This window comes from Haliotis cracherodii, unplaced genomic scaffold (assembly GCF_022045235.1).
Source record: "Haliotis cracherodii isolate W230 unplaced genomic scaffold, xgHalCrac1.p SCAF_4, whole genome shotgun sequence".
Lineage (NCBI taxonomy): Eukaryota > Metazoa > Mollusca > Gastropoda > Lepetellida > Haliotidae > Haliotis > Haliotis cracherodii.
The window spans coordinates 31398134-31418380 of NW_027266297.1; the positions used below are offsets into that span (position 1 = coordinate 31398134).

A 20247-nucleotide genomic window follows, 5' to 3' on the forward strand; every position below is an offset into this window, starting at 1 on the left:
AAAACATATTCTGTCAGATGAATTTGATATTATATTCATAGCCTACTGAATGATAGCAGGAATATATATTACATAGTACTTATGCATGTTCATAGCATATTGAGCTGCTTTGTATTCAATGAATGAAGAAGTGAGAATGTTGATGTGCTAGATACAGGTATTTGCAAGTTTGCAGCAAAACCAACAAAGGACATCTACCGTAAATTCATGCGTCACCACATTAATGCAAGTGGTAAAAAATGTAATGTAAACTTAATCTAGGTAGCCCTACCTTTGAAATCTAATAACACAAGCATTAATTGGCAATCACAAGAATTTGAATACGAGATATTAACAAATTGATTGAATAAATAGATATTATTATATCAGCGTGTGTGTCATACTGATTTTACAAAATGAGTGTCAGAATTCATGTATTTCGTGAGCGAGAGTGAGGTTTATACATGAATTCTTACACATATTTTGTGAAAAAAATTATCATGACACACATGTAAGTGTAATAATTTATTTATTACCCATTTGAGTTCACCTTTAGACAAATGCACTGATCACGACCACTGACTAAGAAAAACACAATTCTGACTTTATGTCACAATAATATTTGAATGACAGCAACAATGCTGTCTGGATGACGTAAACCATACACTTCTCCAGCTTGAAGTGTGAACTAATAAGTGGCAGGAAATGCCGAATAAGGCATGATCACATGAGTGAGTGAGGTTTTTTATGCCGCTTTTAGCAATATTCCAACAATATCACGTCGGAGAACACCAGAAATGGGCTTCGCACATTGTACCCATGTCGGGAATCGAACCCGGGTCTTCGGCGTGACGAGCGAAGACTTTAACCACTAAGCTACCCGACCGCCCCCCATAATCACATGAGATCAGTCAGGTCAACTGACGAAGACTGACCTGGTTTCAAGTGTTCAAGCCTAATATTTTTTTAGGAAAATAAGAAATATCATCAAGTTTGCAGTTACTGTACTGGACATTTTCACTACATGGATGAACTGTGCCTTGACTATAAAATCATGACATTGTTTGACAAGATAACCAAGATCAAAGGCTCTATCATACAGTCAAGTCTTGTTAATCCGACACTCATTAATCAGACAAACAGCTTTATCCGACACTAAGGATGGGAACCGATTAAATCAGTGCTATTTAGACCTGTTAATCTGCCAGACTCGCACTCCGACAGACCTAATTTGCATCAAATTACTAAAATCACTCATTAATCAGTCTCGTTAATCCTAGTCTATGTCGGATAAAGCTGACGAGTCAGCTGGTAGCTGCGTATTACAACGGCAGCAGAGATAAACTCGCTTACTGTACTGGACATTTTCACTACATGGATGAACTGTGCCTTGACTATAAAATCATGACATTGTTTGACAAGATAACCAAGATCAAAGGCTCTATCATACAGTCAAGTCTTGTTAATCCGACACTCATTAATCAGACAAACAGCTTTATCCGACACTAAGGATGGGAACCGATTAAATCAGTGCTATTTAGACCTGTTAATCTGCCAGACTCGCACTCCGACAGACCTAATTTGCATCAAATTACTAAAATCACTCATTAATCAGTCTCGTTAATCCTAGTCTATGTCGGATAAAGCTGACAAGTCAGCTGGTAGCTGCGTATTACAACGGCAGCAGAGATAAACTCGCTTAACGATGAAAAAAACAGGATTAATCCCATGCTTAGATTACCTTAATCTTATTAATATCATATGTACATGTTCTTGCTACTGCTGAGAGTATATTCCACTACAGGTCACGTCAGAATGACCTTTCACAAACTTTGACCAACCAATTAAATGACTAATAGGAAGTCAACATTAGCCACTCAGAAAGCCACTTTCTTGAGCTTCACGACACTAGTTTCAAACTGGTGACTTCCATTCCAGACTATGCTTTTTAAGCATTTTGAATCAGTTATACAGCCCATAACTGTAGTTTTGTGTTAAGCTTCAGAGGCTGCATGATTAGAAAACATATTCAGCTAACAAAGTAACATAACGATATGAATATTGCTATTTTCTTTTTTTTAATACAGGTTTGTATCATTATCTATCGTGTAGTTGTCTGAATTTTGATCATAAACGTTGCTACTACTTAATTTCGGTTATCTGATCTACTCGTTAATCCGACATAATTATATGCAACCAACCATGTCAGATTAACGGGACTTGACTGTATGTGGTTGGCAACTGAGCAACTATGCACTCTGAGCTATACATCATGTCCACACGTTCTCCATGTGCTTGGTCATCTCATTGAATGTGGTATAGTGTCGGACTTGATGTATATTTCAGATATTTGGTCCCTTTGTGTGTAAATTTGACAAATTAAATGCCGGTACACATTTCTATCTTTATGGATACGTCCAGTGTTCGAAATAAGTGCCTGCCCGCAGGCCTGTAGCAGTTAGATCTCGCGTTGGGCATGTTGTTTCAAAGTGATGGCTTGCAGTAAATTTACGTGTTGCTTTATTTGTCACAATAATCTGCATTTATTTCAATGAGAGCCTGAAGAGTTTAGTCAGGGTCTGCAGCTTCTAAACTGTGTGGACCCGCGAAGATCCGGGGTAGACTAGGTCTTCAGCAACCCATGCTTGCTGTAAAAGGCGACTATGCTTGTCGTAAGAGGCAACTAACGGGATTGGGTGGTCAGGCCCGCTGACCTGATTGATGCATGTCATCGATTCCAAATGCATGGCTTGATGCTCATGATATTAATCACTGGATTGTCTGTTCCAGACTCGATTATTTACAGGCCGCTGTCATACAGCTGGAATATTGCTGAGTGCAGTGTTAAACAACAAACCAACCAACCAACCAACTAACCAACCAATCTAAAGTGTGTGGATCCTGATGGCAGCCTGGCAATCTTTTATATTTCAAACACTGGATACATCTTTAATATTTTCATTGTAACATGGGGACTCCACATTGACATGATAAAAAGGGAATGAGGTGGGTAAACATGGTAAACTGTCACCTTGAACAGTATTTCAGTTAAATCCCAGTGTATGCGCCTGTTGTGGGAAGGAAGCTTATGGTAAAGCTGGTCGTCCACTTTTACCACAGAGAGCCTATGAGCACAGATGTTATGTTAACCGACCATGACGGGCAAATCACAGATTCAAACACATGACCCTCATATCCTGACACAAACAAGAGACACAACTTTGCATGGATAATTGCTGTAACTATGACAACAGGACCCTCCATGTCCACTAAGGCTGTGTAATTAAATATCAAATCAAAATATTGTATTGCAATATACTGCGATACAGGTATGTGTATTGTGAAACATACTGCGATATATTGGGAGCTGAAGTGTTTGATACTGATTGTACATGCAGATCCTAATGTGGACATACAAAAGGAAATATTCTGATGTCAAAGACAGTGCGGACGCCATTTTGTAGTCATGGATACATGGTATACAGATGCATACTTCCTTGTTTCCGCCATTTTGTCAATCACTTTCGAAGGGAAACATCATTTGAGAAAGAATTATTTTTTTTTTACCCAATATTGGAAAACACCAAAAAAATATTGCAATAAGTATTGTTTGAAAAGCATATAACAGTACCCTAACAGATCACCAAAATTGCAAGGTTTGCGCTAATAAAACAGTACTTTTCAGTCTGATACACATCAAATAAAAAAAATGGCCAAAACATTGCCCATTCATCATATGACAACTCATGAGATCAAACCAAACTGGGCTCAAATGTGAAAAAAATCCTGAATACACTGTTCATCAAAATGATTGTACAAGTTATTTGCAATTCCAATATTGCTGCCACAGTGGAGGTTAACATTCAAATTAGATTCAGTAAGAGCAGGGATCGAAATGTCCACTAGCCCGTGTCAGTCTGAAGTTTAACGTATCCTGAAGGCTGTAGTCATTTCTGGCTTCGTAGGGTGTGCATGCTCATATAGATCCTATCACTATTTGCATCTAAGGCTCAAGGGGGTGGTGGGGTGGCCAAGTGGTTAAAGCGTTTACTCCTCATGCTGAAGGCCCTGGTATTAGTCTCCCCATGGGTACAATGTGTGAAGCCCATTCAGTGGTAGAAACTAACAGTTTCAGTCCACTAGTCCTTATAATGATAGCATATAGCAAAGCCTTTAAAAATGTCAAAATTAGGTCCTTAGGATACCTTTACTATTGGGCAGGTTGGCAAGGACTATAGGAGTAGTGCCAATTTCTAACCCTGCCATTTTCTAGTGGCCCCCTGTATGACAGGAGTAGAATATTGAAAACATTTGATTAAAACCTTACTCCCTCCCTCTACAGCTGAAGTGAGGTTGACTAGGTAATATTTCTATGTATAACAATGATAATTTAATACACAAACTGACATCCATTTAGGATAAGTGACTAAATGAATGTTGTTTAACACTGCAGTCAGCAATATTTTACTTATATGATGGTGATCTAGGACTAGACAAACAAACACGCGATCAAGGAAGGATGGAGATAAGTCTGGAGAAATGACTTACCGTATTCGACGTAATAAGCGCCCCGCTCTAATAAGCGCCCACGGTGATATTTGCTAATATATTGGCAAGTGAACAATCCCAATTAGCACCCCTTCCGATTGATCAATGTACACAAGACTTATTTATTTGTGTATAATACGCAATCGTGTGTTATATGCACCCTTAAATATGGGCAATTAAATTCTGGAAAAATATATCTGTCGTATATAAACAGTCAGGCCGTCAGCATAAACCACGATATTTATCTTTCAACTCTGTTTTTTCCACCAAAATAATATTCTGATAAGAGCCCCCTATTTCTAATTTTGAGAGCGCCCTGGGCGCTTATTACGTCGAATACGGTATTAAAATACATATATACATTATACTCATCTGAAGGATACTTTTGACAATGGGTAGATTGCTTCGCGGAATGTCTAGTAATATCTCAGAAGTAGACCTGTCTAGAGCATAATCACTGCCTCATACCTGTATATATACTTGTCAATCACACTCTGTATATCACTTGCTTGATAAAGGTGCTAGAACCTATATCGAAACGTCACTCCTAATTGTAATAAAGAAGGTGTTCATCTAAATATCTCATCCTTACTTAGCACTCCAACTTCTAAATGCCTCTCAAAGAGTGAGTATAGTTTCACACCAGTTTTAGCAATATTCCAGCAATATCACTGCAGGGGACACCAGAAATGAGCTTCACACATCGTACCCATGTCAGGATTCAAACCTGGGTTTTCGGCATGACGAGCGAACGCTTTAACCACTGGGCTACCCCATCGCCCCGCCTCTCATAGAAGATAATCAACTGGTCAGTATCATTAAAGTTTAACCATTTAATATATTCTTAATATATTCCTATGAACATATAGCATTCTTTCACAGAATGTTTTTAAAGAAAGATACGTAACCACGTCTATTTACATCCATGGCAGCGATAGAAACAAACAGTTTTACTCTACAAGTCCTTATAATGATGACATATACCGAAACACTTAAAAATTTCTGCTTGTCCTTATGATAGCTTAACTATTGGGCAGTTTGGCTAGGATGACAGGACTTAGTTCCAATTTCTAACGCTGCATGGTCAATATCTATCCTAAACCAGTGATCCCTCCTGAAATATCATATGGCTGCCTACTTACTCCGCTCACCAAGTGTACAACCCAGTCATGTGCCAGGATCTGCTCACCACACCAGACATCACCAGCTAAATGGCCACAGAAAACAACTGTGTTCTGATTGCAATCAATAGCAATGACAAAGCTGTCAAATCGTGTCTGATGGGCGTGTCTACTGAAGGTTGCCAGCTGTGTCAATGAAGCCGACATGCAATGTCATTAGCGGTGATTGTACAAAGTACTAACGGGTGGTTGTGCCATTCCTGATTGTCCCATCACCACCGTCCACTAGTTCCAGGTGATCAAAGCACTTGATTATGAACATGATGAAGCTGTATAAATCATTATTCGTCTTTTCATTATTCATTCTGGCTTGTTAGTTTCATATTGAAGAAATATTGAATATATTAGAGCAATTGTAATTTTAAGCACACTGCTTGTAAATGCCTCACTGCTTGTGGAAGCATTACATGAGCGTATGTTCAATACAACGTAAAACATCAACATTCACAATGTATCAATAAGTTCAAATTCACAACAATCACTGGTTTTGACAATTAACTCAAATGCAGTGAAAATGACCTTGAGTTTATCAACTTGCAAGTCAACTCTCTAATTCTATAAATGAGTGGTGAGGTGGTGAGGAGAAATGGGGTTTAACATCGCGTTCAAGATTATTGCACTTGTGTAGAGATGAACATGCACTAGTCTGAAAAAATGCTGATTTTATAGTGCTAGCCCATTGAGATATGATGCCACAGTTTAACATGGATACGCTCAAACACAGTATACTGACTGAGACAAACAGTCCTTGTTTCAGACCCTTCATGCTGAGCACCAGGCAGGGTAACAACAAGTACGATATTTTAACGTCTTCAGCCGGGGATCAAACCCTGTACCTCCCGCTCTCAGGGTGGACGCTGCACCAATGGACCACAGAGGTGGTGGCTATAAATGAGTGAGTGAGTGAGTAAGATTTTATGCCGCTTTTGGTAATATTCCAACATCACAGCAGAGGACACCAGAAATGGGCTTCACACATTGTACTCAAGTTGGGAATCAAACCCAGGCCTTTGGCCTGATAAGCTAACACTTTAATTACTAGACTACCCCACAAACAAGCCCCCAATCTTTGAAAGTATCAGAAACAAAGTCAATCATCTGAAACTGTCATAGTGAAAAATGAAAAAAAGAATGCCCCAAATGACCTCACACCTTGGATGAAGTTCTCCAACAGCTGAGGGCATGGATGGCACAGTCGTCTAAGGCACCGCAATTCGCTGTGCAGAGTTGTTTCCCTTGGACACTCCAGAAACCTATGATTGTGGGTTCGAATCCCAGTCGCCCTTATTATGTTTCTAGGTTTGTCAGCACCATACCCATGCTCATGGGTTTCAGTGAAGTGACAAACCTCCAAGACTTGCATCACTTCGGACTTTCCTCCCACATTAAGCTGACATGATGTGATTTTACTGGAATACTTTTAAAAGCGGCATTAAACCCAACTCACTCACTCACTCTCCAACAGTTACCCAAACTTCAATAATGAACACGCTGGACAATATTGTTAATAGTGCTATACATTCCACATAAATGTCTTATCATACATTGCAGAAAAACCCTTTCAACATTTCCCAAACAACCACTAACCCATCAACAAGCAGTCATTTCATCTGACATTCCGTAATCAAGTTGTATGGATGGGATGAAATGGAGGCACTCTGAACAACTTCAGGGGTATAAATAACTAGCCTCAGTCACGCATCAGTCAACTACGGAACTATCGACCAATGCAACTTTTCCTTTCCTTTGTTTTGGACTATCAATATTTACTCACTCAATCAATAATTAAAACAGTAGTCGAGATAAAAATTGAGTCCACAGTTTATTGCTATTTCCCAATACAAGTCCATTTGAGAATTGGTACTGGCTTTCATCAGTGATTAGAAAATGTCATTATGTAAAGAAACGTGAGAGCCTCCACCATATGTCGAGAGGAAAGTGCATCCCATTACATTGACTACAAGCAACACTTGTGAAGTGGGAGATCTACGGGTGTGTTATCAGGAAGAACATATGAATACATAATTCCTCACAATATCTTGTCCAAACAATATCACAAACTTCCCAATTGCCCAAGCAGAGGTACAATACTGATACTGAGGCATTATGTTTGCAATGTTGTTTCATCCTCTCCTCGATAAATACGAGAAGATTACCGATGCAGAGAGTTCAGGATACTATGCATATTTATATGTGACCAAAGCATCACAATTGTCAGAGAACGCAAATGATATACAGAGGTGAATCCAAGTCATCCTAAGTCAGGAGCAATGTCTGTAAAAATTCCCAAATTGGAAATAATAATTCCCAATTCATGTTAGTAGAATTATATGTTCTACTGTTATGGCTTTGTAGAGGTAATATTATCAATAACAGGACCATTAAAGAGATGAGGCTTTCATGCTTAATTTTTTACTGTATTGCATTGTTAAAATACCTCAGACTTTAGGAAAATAAGAACTTATACAACTTCCCATCTTCCCTAGGCAAGGGCGTTAACTGACTGTAAAACTCCATTTTCCACCCTTGACAAACTAGGCTGAAATTTCTTGGCTCAATCGTAGCGCCACCAGTGGCTATTACGAGTTGTCCCTTCTATGCCCCTCCTATTGACCATTCAGATTCTCCCTCTCATATCACTTCGTAGCATTTGTTTCAAACAAAATGACTGCGCCCAGTCAAGACAATCTGTTCAATAATTAAAATCTATATTGAAATAAAACGTGTCTAACTTTGCGAAGTGCATCAAATCATGTGAGCACTCTGATTAAAAACATTAAAAGATTTGGAAAATATCTGTTGACGCCGAGTTGACGGTACACAGGCTTTCAAATCCTGCAAACAACCTAACTCTGCATGGCACTTTACAAACCTGATGTCGATTTTGTGACACGATTTTGATTGGACTATGCAGACTTGTTAGTCCAGCCAAAATATAACACCATTATTCCTAAAAGGGTGGAAACTGGACTTTTCTAGTGAGTTAACTCCCTTGCCTCGGGAGATGACAACTTCCTCTTTTGAACAAAATAAAGACTTGTTCCCCATTTTGTGTGCCACAGGCACCTGGTTTAGAATTAACAATCTTTTACAGGGAAAGAACGGTGTTCTCATATAAGAATTGCCATAAGTGATGTTGCTGGAGACAAATGGCATAAGGACATTTTCATAATTTTCAAATTTAGATAGAGCATTCTTCTATAGGCGATAGCATGACTAATTTATTAAATTTACAAAACTCTATAAGACATTTTGTATGATAGTTAGTGTCAATGTGCTATAATATGAACGAATTATATTATCTTTTTTTATTGTTTTTCTTTGCACATTCATCATGTTCATCCCACCTTGTGTCGTGTAAAGTCATTATGACAAAGAATAAAAGAAGTTGCTATCCATAAAAAGTGTCATGTATTCAAACAATTAGCTGAAGCATGACTCAAGGCTAGGTCTACGTATTTGATGCATTTCATTATGGAATGGGAGAAGGGAACATGTTGAGATTATCTTCACCTGGAAGTACCTGGCAATATAGTCAGTGAGTTGGGTTCAAAGGCACCCTGAATAGTATACCAGTCATATCACAGCGTGTCAGCTTGATGTTCGAGTAAAGCCTAAAGTGATGCAGGTCTGAAATGTTTACCACTTCGATGAAACCCACGAGCATGAGTAGGGTGCTGACAAAATAGGGGCAAACAAATAGGGCTGAGTATGGTTTTACGCCGCTTTTAGCAATATTCCAGCAATATCACGGCGGGGGACACCAGATATGGGCTTCACACATTGTACCCATGTCGGGAATCGAACCCGGGTCTTGAATCGGCATGATGAGTGAACTCTTTAACCACCAGGCTACCCGACCGCCCCTGTACAAGGACATGGGGAAGGTCATCCAAAAATCTGACAAGCATTAGGGGAGGGTAATTATTTTCAGTACATTAGTGCATCAAAAACCTCTGACTCATCCCCCTCTGAAAAATATGTCCGGTCCCTAATACTGCATAAATGTGTGGAACATTATACAGCTTAAATATTTTATTGGGGTTGCCCATATTAACTATGAACATTGCTTCAAACCCATCTAGTCTGTTTTATTTCACATGTGCTCATAGATCAGTAGCTGGTTGTTCTGCTACACTCGTAAATGTTCTTGAGTAATATTAAACATGGCACCCACTTCATCAAATAAATGGGATTTGCAGTTTGCTACTGATTGACTTTAAACTGAGTAGTAATACATTCCCCTATAGTAATATGCCAGATGACAGGACTGGTGCACAGCCAAGCCCTGAGATTAAAACAGTGTGGGGCAAGCTGAAGAGAGAGTGAATCACGTTTTATGGCTCTGGAACTCTGGAATTTTGTAGCCATATAACTGCACAGGAGAAGAAGCCCAGGCACAATTATACATGTGGAGAAAATTGCCCTTTACTTGATGAACATTATGATCTCACTGCTCCCTATGGTGCTGTCATTGAAGTGTCCATCATGGGTATTGTCTAACTGAACAGAGCCTGGACTCAGTGAAGCTCTAAAGGAGCACTGTCGGTATTAGGTTTGAGTAGCTACAGAGTATTAGAAATCATATTGTAAATGCCTTTGCTTGGCATTAAATGATAGTATCTGACATTAATAATGGTCTGTATAGGAGCTGGAAGAAAAAAATGATTCTAATCAAATGTCTACCACAGACAAGCAGCACTTTTTAATGCTAGGGTAGGCAGTTAGCATTCTGAAAAGACACAAAAATCAATATGAACTCCAGTGATTTGTCATTGCTGGATGCGAAAAGATATGTACAGGACTTTGCTTGCTTCTCTTAGCTATTTCATTTGATAAAACCCAACTATTATTCTGGTTTGGATATAATATAATGAAATCTAGGTTATAAGCAGAGTCCATTGAAGCATTCTGACTATATCATAAGCATGTGTTCATGAATCATGAACAAATAGTTTGTTTGTTTGTTTGTTGTCAGTGTTCGAAATACCTGCCTGCCCGACCGTCCGAGATGGGTTGATTTCAACTCGGGCTGCCAGATTTTCAAATCCCCCTGCCCGACGGTCAGGTTATATTTCATATGTGAAAATATTCTAAATATTTCCCGATGATAAGCATTAATTCACTTGTAAAGATGAATGATAAAATGTAACCAAAAAGAAACCCCGTTAGCTTATCCTGAGAAACATATGGTTTTAGTTGGCAGGCAGGTTTTGGTCAGGGCTGGCAAGTATTTCAGCTAGCCAGTCCTGTGGTCTGGCTGAAATTTTTGGGAGTTTCATACCCTGTTGTTGTTTAATGCCGCAACATTCCAGTTATATCATGGTAGTCTGTAAATAATTGATTCTGGACAGTAAATCCAGAGATTGACATCATGAGCATCGATCCCCGCAATTGGGATGACATGCATCAACACAGATGGTCTGACCATATGATCCTGTTAGTTGCCTCTTACAACAAGCATGTGGTAAGCATGGGTTGCTGAAGACATATTCTTAAGTGGATCTTCACGGAAACTGACAAGCATATAAAAGTACATTAATCTGACCTACAAGGGGCATGCACACCATTATGTAAAGTCAAAGCTTGAACCTACAAGTGACATAGATACCACCAGGTTTTACACGATGCAGACATGTGCGTCCAGTACGCACAAATGTATAGAATGGACGCTGAGAAAATATATATTGCATCCTAGTGGACGCACAATTATATTCATTGGACCAAATACAGAGGAAAATACAGGTCTGTAATTACAATAATTATAAAAACTTACATCACAATACACTACACTATTTCATTACTTTCCTGAAATTAATTATTGAGGGTTGAAGCTACAACTAAAAGGGACATGAATAACAATCAAGTGTTGAAGGTTCAACCTACAGGGACATGAATATCACAATCAATTGTTGAAGGTTCAACCTACAGGGACACGAGTATCACAATCAATTGTTGAAGGTTCAACCTACAGGGACACGAGTATCACAATCAAGTGTAGATGGTTCAACCTACAGGGACACGAATATCACAATCAAGTGTTGAAGGTTCAACCTACAGGGACACGAATATCACAATCAAGTGTTGAAGGAACAACCTATAGGGACACGAATATCACAATCAAGTGTAGATGGTTCAACCTACAGGGACACGAATATCACTATCAAGTGTTGAAGGTTCAACCTGCAGGGACACGAATATCACAATGAAGTGTTGAAGGTTCAACCTGCAGGGACACGGGTATCACAATCAAGTGTAGATGGTTCAACCTACAGGGACACGAATATCACTATCAAGTGTTGAAGGTTCAACCTGCAGGGACACGAATATCACAATCAAGTGTTGAAGGTTCAACCTACAGGGACACGAATATCACAATCAAGTGTTGAAGGTTCAACCTGCAGGGACATGAATATCACAATCAATTGTTGAAGGTTCAACCTGCAGGGACACGAATATCACAATCAAGTGTTGAAGGTTCAACCTGCAGGGACACGGGTATCACAATCAAGTGTAGATGGTTCAACCTACAGGGACACGAATATCACTATCAAGTGTTGAAGGTTCAACCTGCAGGGACACGAATATCACAATCAAGTGTTGAAGGTTCAACCTGCAGGGACACGAATATCACAATCAATTGTTGAAGGTTCAACCTACAGGGACACGAGTATCACAATCAAGTGTAGATGGTTCAACCTACAGGGACACGAATATCACTATCAAGTGTTGAAGGTTCAACCTACAGGGACACGAATATCACAATCAAGTGTTGAAGGTTCAACCTGCAGGGACATGAATATCACAATCAATTGTTGAAGGTTCAACCTGCAGGGACACGAATATCACAATCAAGTGTTGAAGGTTCAACCTGCAGGGACACGGGTATCACAATCAAGTGTAGATGGTTCAACCTACAGGGACACGAATATCACTATCAAGTGTTGAAGGTTCAACCTGCAGGGACACGAATATCACAATCAAGTGTTGAAGGTTCAACCTGCAGGGACACGAATATCACAATCAATTGTTGAAGGTTCAACCTACAGGGACACGAGTATCACAATCAAGTGTAGATGGTTCAACCTACAGGGACACGAATATCACTATCAAGTGTTGAAGGTTCAACCTACAGGGACACGAATATCACTATCAAGTGTTGAAGGTTCAACCTGCAGGGACACGAATATCACAATCAAGTGTTGAAGGTTCAACCTACAGGGACACAAATATCACTATCAAGTGTTGAAGGTTCAACCTACAGGGACATGAACATCACAATCAAGTGTTGAAGGTTCAACCTACAGGGACACGAATATCACAATCAAGTGTAGATGGTTCAACCTACAGGGAAATGAACATCACAATCAAGTGTTGAAGCATGAAACCTTCACTGACCAAGAATATGCAATTAACAACAGTCACAGTAAATAATAAGGCTACAAGGGACATGCGCAAATATCAAAATCCAGAGTTCGAGCATGAATCTTTACTAACCTGCATCCAACAGCACTTGTCAGTAAGCTTTCCACTTACAGAATGCAGAAAGGACACAAACGTTACACAACCACCTGCTGATGCACAATACATGTACTGACCTGTAACCTGACATCTCACATACACATCACGCTTGATTGAAGTTTAAGCTCCGACCTTGCACCATAATCCATCCATTATTTATCCTCATTCATCCATGATTTATCACCATCCGTTAAGATGACCCATGTGCAGGCTCACACAGCCAGAAAAAAATCCATTCCCACGATTCAGTTGCCGACCTAGACTAGACTTACAACAACCTACTTCATATTAAATAATATGCTTCAAAATTCTTTTTCCAAGATACCAGATAGTCTACTTCAAGATCAGCAAAACATGTAACTTAAAAGAAAAGTTGAGAGGTCTTACAGGGGTAAACACCATATACGTCTGGTGACAGTGGTAGAAACTAACATGTTTGGTCCACCAGTCCTTATAATGATATTATATAGCAAAACCCTTAAAAATGGCAAATATGTACTAGTCCTTATGATCATGATGATACCTTAACTATTGGGAGGTTTGGCAAGGACGGTAGGAGTATCGCCAATTTCTAACTCTGCGTCATATCCAACTAATCTGAAGCTAATTTCGGATAAGTTGTAATGAAAAATAACCAGATTTGGGGAGAAAACAACTAGTCCATTTAGAGTTTCACTAGACTCTGACTAGCAGACCAGTGGCTGTGTCTACCCGTCTTCCACAGCAAGGGAAGGTTAAGTTTATATTGAACATAACTGTGACTTATACAGAGGCTGTATGGAGTCTTGCATTCAGTGATATGCATCAAAACTTTCTATTTCCGTCTTGTCTATTTCATCTCATCTGATTTTCCTGTCACTTTGAGTAGGAGGGCATTTGGATCAATGAATCCCAACAGAGGGGCAATAAAGGGGCCATCGTCATATGCATTACAGTCAGTCCCACTCTCAAGACTGAGCTGAACTCTTTAATATCCTACATCATACTGAACTAACAATGCCTTTGAGGGAATAGCTCTGATGAAGTTAAGAAATGAGTAAATTTCACCCTGGTGATTATGAGCATAGAGGGTTAATACACACAAACAGTAATACTGGATTTTATGCCCAAGTTATTACATACTGATGTAGGGTAATTTAAAAACATGGAATTGATGTGTATCCTTGAAATTGAGTTATACTCTTTTTACAACTGATCATCAAGTCCGGAACAAGATGGCACCTCCTGCTACTTCCTGGGGTACTCAAGGGAGGAAGGATATAATCTATTTCTTATTACGACTTTAGTCATCTCTTGTTTCTTCATGAATAATTTTAATCGACTGAGAAAAAAATTATGTTTAAACATATTACGTTTAAACAAAACATTTCGCATGTGATAGTTTCTTATAATCATCATGACCATTATAATAGTTATCATCATCATCATCATGAACAGTATCATAATAGTTGACCATCATCACCACGGCCATTATCATAATAGTTATCATCATCATCATCATGAACAGTATCATAATAGTTGACCATCATCACCACGGCCATTATCATAATAGTTATCATCATCATCATGAACAGTATCATAATAGTTGACCATTATCACCACAGCCATTATCATAATAGTTATCATCATCATCATAATCATGAACAGTATCATAATAGTTGACCATCATCACCACGGCCATTATCATAATAGTTATCATCATCATCATCATCATGAACAGTATCATAATAGTTGACCATCATCACCACGGCCATTATCATAATAGTTATCATCATCATCATCATCATCATGAACAGTATCATAATAGTTGACCATCATCACCACGGCCATTATCATAATAGTTATCATCATCATCATCATCATCATCATCATCATCAGGAACAGTATCACAATAGTTGACCACAATAGTTTAATTTGATTAAATTAAAACTAATTTTTCAAGTTTTTGAAAGGCATTTAGAAGTGATACAAATTAGGAAGAGAATTTATGGATGTCAACTTCTTTATTATGAGGAACACAATGTATATACTTACTCCTTCATCAGTTGAACAATGAAACCCAAGCCTTGTAAGCTCATTTACCAGATGATCATTTTCGTTACGTCTAGTAAGCTGAGCTCAAAAGTCAATACTTTATCATTAAAACATTTAAAATTCTGCAGTATGAGTTTGGGCTTGTAGACTCAAAAGTGTGTGGAAGAAGCTGCTATCAAGGCTCAGCTGGTCAGAGCCAGTAATGTGATGCTGTTTACAGCCACAGATAAAACTCCAATTACTGCTCTACTTTTACTGATAACAGGCATCAGGCAAGACTGGAATGTCTGATTTCTCCCTGAAATGAGATTACATGATCTCGATCTGAGGCATGATGGCCCTTCAGCATATTATGCACCTTACTCACGAAATCTGGATAATCGAAACCAGATCAATCAGGCCTGATCAATCAATTAACCAATCTTGAGGTTCTCACAAACAAGTTGCCATCTGAACATCACAACTAGGAACATCTACTGCTTCTGAATTACATATTGCCCAGAACAGTCAGTGATTTCTCCACAACCTCAGTGACCTCATTCCTAATTAGAACCATGATTGCGTCATGATTGTACTCGATTCATTGTAATACTGTATATCCACCAACAATCCTTAGCAACCCTCCAATGACAACCTTGACTGCTAATTGTATTTTCTATAATGCAAGTCGAGTAAGCCTCAAGCTGTGAGGCGTAAATTAGCAAAGTCTGTATGACTATGAGGATTACCTGTTGTTAACAATCTACTGCCCTTCTGCAGTATCATTTACCTGGTAGTTCTTTCAAAAACTTCAAAGTCAGTGCCATTTTCCCTGCTGTGAACACGTAATGTCCACTTTAAGACTTTCCTGGAGAGAGTCATTGCACTATGAATTTGATACAAATGCGCCATTATGTTCAAAATATCAGGTAACGTCAATGAAATGAGCCGGCTAAGTAGCTATGTTAATGTAATGTGCAAAAACTTTACCATAAGAGATACATGTTTCGTATCAGCATGATCAGGGTAATGTCTGAAAATTACAACACCAGCATGATAACCCCACGAAGCTTGTTCGTAAACTTTCCAAATTATCTAAAGCTGACATCATCTGAGACTGATTCCCTAACCTTGCCACTCAAACTCATCCATGTCACTTTCTTGTATTTCACCTTTGATAATGGACCACTTAATTGATTTTACATTTTTCTGATCTGCTTTTTGAAGTACCAGATACAAAGACAGTGTTCAAAATTAAGCCTGAAGGAATGGAGTCCTTGTCATAGCCCTGATGCTTAAAGTTGATGATGATTAGGCAATGTTAGGGGGTCCCTAGATTTACATACTAGAGCAGAAAACGTCTTGAACAGTAGAGCTCCTTGGGGGTAACACTGAAAGGCATAACATTTGATGTACAAATGGCCACATGAATCTTAGTTGTTGTTTGTTGTTTAATGCTGCACTCAGCAATATTCAAGCTACAAGACGGAGGTCTGTAAATAATCAAGTCTGGACCAGACAATCCAGTGATTAATATCATGAGCATCGATCCACGCAATTGGTATACGATGCATCAACCAAGTCAGCGAGCCTGACCACCCGATCCCGTTAGTTACCGCTTACGCCAAGCATCGTGTACAAACTTCATAAAAAATGGCAACATGAATCTTTGTTGTTATGTGTTTGTTTCTTTGTTGTTTAACTCTGCACTCAGCAATATTCCAGCTATATGACAGTGGTCCATAAAATAATCAAGTCTAGACCAGACAATCCCTTGATTGAATTCATAAGCATCGATCCACACAATTTGAACACGATGACATGCATCAACCAAGTCAGCGAACCTGACAACCCGATCCCATTAGTCGCATCTTACGACATGCATGGGTTGCTGAAGACTTATTCTACCCCGAACCTTCATGGTTATCAATCACATACTGACTGAAATTAGAATATAAAAACAAAAACAAGTTGGTTGGTTTGTTGTTTAACGCTTCACTCAGCAATATTCCAGCTAAATGATGGCGGTCTGTAAATAATCAAGTCTCGACCAGACATTCCAGTGATTGACATCATGAGCATCGATCTATGAAATTGGAATCGATGACATGCCTCAACCAAGTCAGCGAGCCTGACCACCCGTTCCCATTAGTTGCCTCTTACGACAACATGCTGAAAACCTAAGTAATTCCTTTATTTCCTTCATAACAACTGTGAACCTAAGAGAGAATGTTTCTAAATAATCATTTTAATAGAGTTCCTAGATCCATAAAACATAACAGAAAACCTGAAGGACCTCACAAATCTCAATTTTGAGTGCTCTGTTACTCATCATATATAACACAGTAAACTTGAAAATCTCCATCCAGCAATAGAAACTAACATTTTTAGTCCACAAGTCATTATAAAAATAACATAGTTAAAAAAACCAAAGTGCCAATGTCTATGCAGAGCTCCAGATAAATTCTTGAGCAATTGAGTTTTTACTCTATGGTTTCTATTATAATTGAGTTATTACATTTTTCACTGGGTAACCAAAATTTTTTCACTCATCTATTCATCACTCTATTGGGTTTTTCCCCAAATTAGTGAACATTTCAAGATGTAAAAAAAAAATGAATAATGTTTTAGATGTATAGAACTGTTCTCAATATATAGGCGTAACTCGTAATTGTGTTTCGGAAATTAGCTCCTTTGTACGCATGCTAAAAAAGCTTCATTGGGTATTTACGCATGCTGTATTTATACATTTGAGTTTTTCATTTAATGCATGTGTTTCTGTATGCAAGTAATTGTGTTTTGAATATCTTGTGGGGGTATTTTACACAAATACGCAGCTTATCAGTAGCTCTGTCTATAGTTGACATCTCCATGGGGTGAATAAAGATGCAGGCATTATCATCAAGCCCAACCTCAGCATGTGCTGACCAGGATCCCCTGCCACAATGAAATACAACTTAACTGCTTAAATATAACATGTTTGCTTAAATTATTCATCAAGATTCCAAGGTGCTATTGATTGCAGACTTCCCGTGTGGTCTCTTCTTGCTGTAGTTGTTGAGATCTCTTGAGGCAATTCCTCATCACCTAACTCGAGTCACGACTAGCATACAATTAGGCAGAGTGAGTGAGTATGGTTTTACGCCGTTTTTAGCAATAAATAAATATGTGTGATTCCTATTTCAGGCCCTAAAAGGTAGAGTAGGTAGGTAGGTCAGTGCTCATATAAGCTTTTCTTTGTATGAAAACAGTACTTTGCAGTATGTCAATAAAATTCTGCTTTCAAATGACCATTAAAATGTTGTCATGGAAACCATCAGATAGAAAGCTCTACTGGATCATCAGATAGAAAGCACTACTGGACCATCAGACAGAAAGCTCTACTGGACCATCAGATAGAAAGCTCTACTGGACCATCAGATAGAAAGTTTGACTGAACCATCAGATAGAAATTTCAACGTGACCATTAGATAGAAAGCACAACTGGACCATCAGATAGAAAGCTTTAGTGGAGCATCAGATAGAAGGCTCTACTGGACGGATGCCGATTTATAGTGCCAGCACACTGAGATACCATGCCGCAGTTTAACATGAATACACCACTCAGACACAGTATACTGACTCCGAGCCGACCAGTCCTTGTTTTAGCCCCTTAATACCGAGCGCCAGACAGGATAACAACAAGTACCATCTTTTAACGCTTTTGGTATGACGCAGCTCTCTGGGCGGACGCTCTACCATTAGACCATGGAGGTGGTCTCTATCAGATAGAAAGTTCTACTGGACCATCAGATAGAAGCTCAACTGGACCATCAGACAGAAACTTCTACTGGGTCATCAGATAGAAAGCTCTGCTGGACCATCAGATAGAGAGCTCTGCTGGACCATCAGATAGAGAACTCTATTGGACCATCAAATAGAAAGCTGAACTGTACCATCAGATAGAAGGCTGAACTTGACCATCAGATAGAAAGTTCTACTGGATCATCAGACAGAAAGCTCAACTGGACCATCAGATAGAGAGCTCAACTGGACCATCAGATGGAAACTTTTACTGGACCATCAGATAAAAAGCTCTGCTGGACCATCAGATAGAAACTTTTACTGGACCATCAGATAGAAACTTCTACTGGATCATCAGATAGAAACTTCTACTGGATCATCAGATAGAAACTTCTACTGGACCATGAGATAGAAAGTTCTTCTAGACCATCAGATAGAAAGCTCTACTGGACCATCAGATAGAAACTTCTACTGGACCATCAGAAAGAAAGCTGAACTGGACCATCAGATAGAAACTTCTACTGGACCATCAGAAAGAAAGCTGAACTGGACCATCAGATAGAAACTTCTACTGGGTCATCAGACAGAAACTTCTACAGGACCATCAGATAGAATGTTCTACTGCACCATCAGATAGAAACTTCTACTGGACCATCAGACAGAAAGCACTACTGGACCATCAGACAGAAAGCACTACTGGACCATCTGACAGAAACTTCTACTGGACCAGCAGATAGAAACTTCTACCGGACCATGAAATAGGTAGCTCTACCGGACCATCAGATAGAAGCTTCTACTGGACCATCAGTCAGAAAGCTCTACTGGACCATCAGATAGAAACTTCTACCGGACCATGAAATAGGTAGCTCTACTAGACCATCAGATAGAAACTTCTACTGGACCATGAAATAGGTAGCTCTACTTGACCATCAGATACAATCTTCAAGCCATGATATAATGTAAAAGGAAATGGGGACATCGGGGATAGTCTTTTCCACAGATAAAGTTGACATAACAGCTACTTTGTGTATCAACTACAAGCCTTTTGATGAGTGAGCGAGTGAGTTGGGTTTTAGGAATTGAACCCGGGCCTTTGTGTGCAAAGTGAACACTTTAACCACTGTACCACCCCAACTTTTTTACCTCCAACACTAGAGCCAATTGTAATGCATATTTAATATGATAAAAAATCTATTTTCATTATATGTGAATCATAAAATAT

The 20247-nt window shown here is 39.0% G+C and overlaps 1 protein-coding gene across 1 annotated transcript in view; it reads right to left on the minus strand.

The window, feature by feature from the left end:
- The window catches only part of LOC139480406 (membrane progestin receptor gamma-like), a 42570-nt gene that overhangs the window by 17838 nt on the left and 4485 nt on the right, over nt 1-20247 (minus strand). The gene's annotated exons all lie outside the window — the stretch shown is intronic.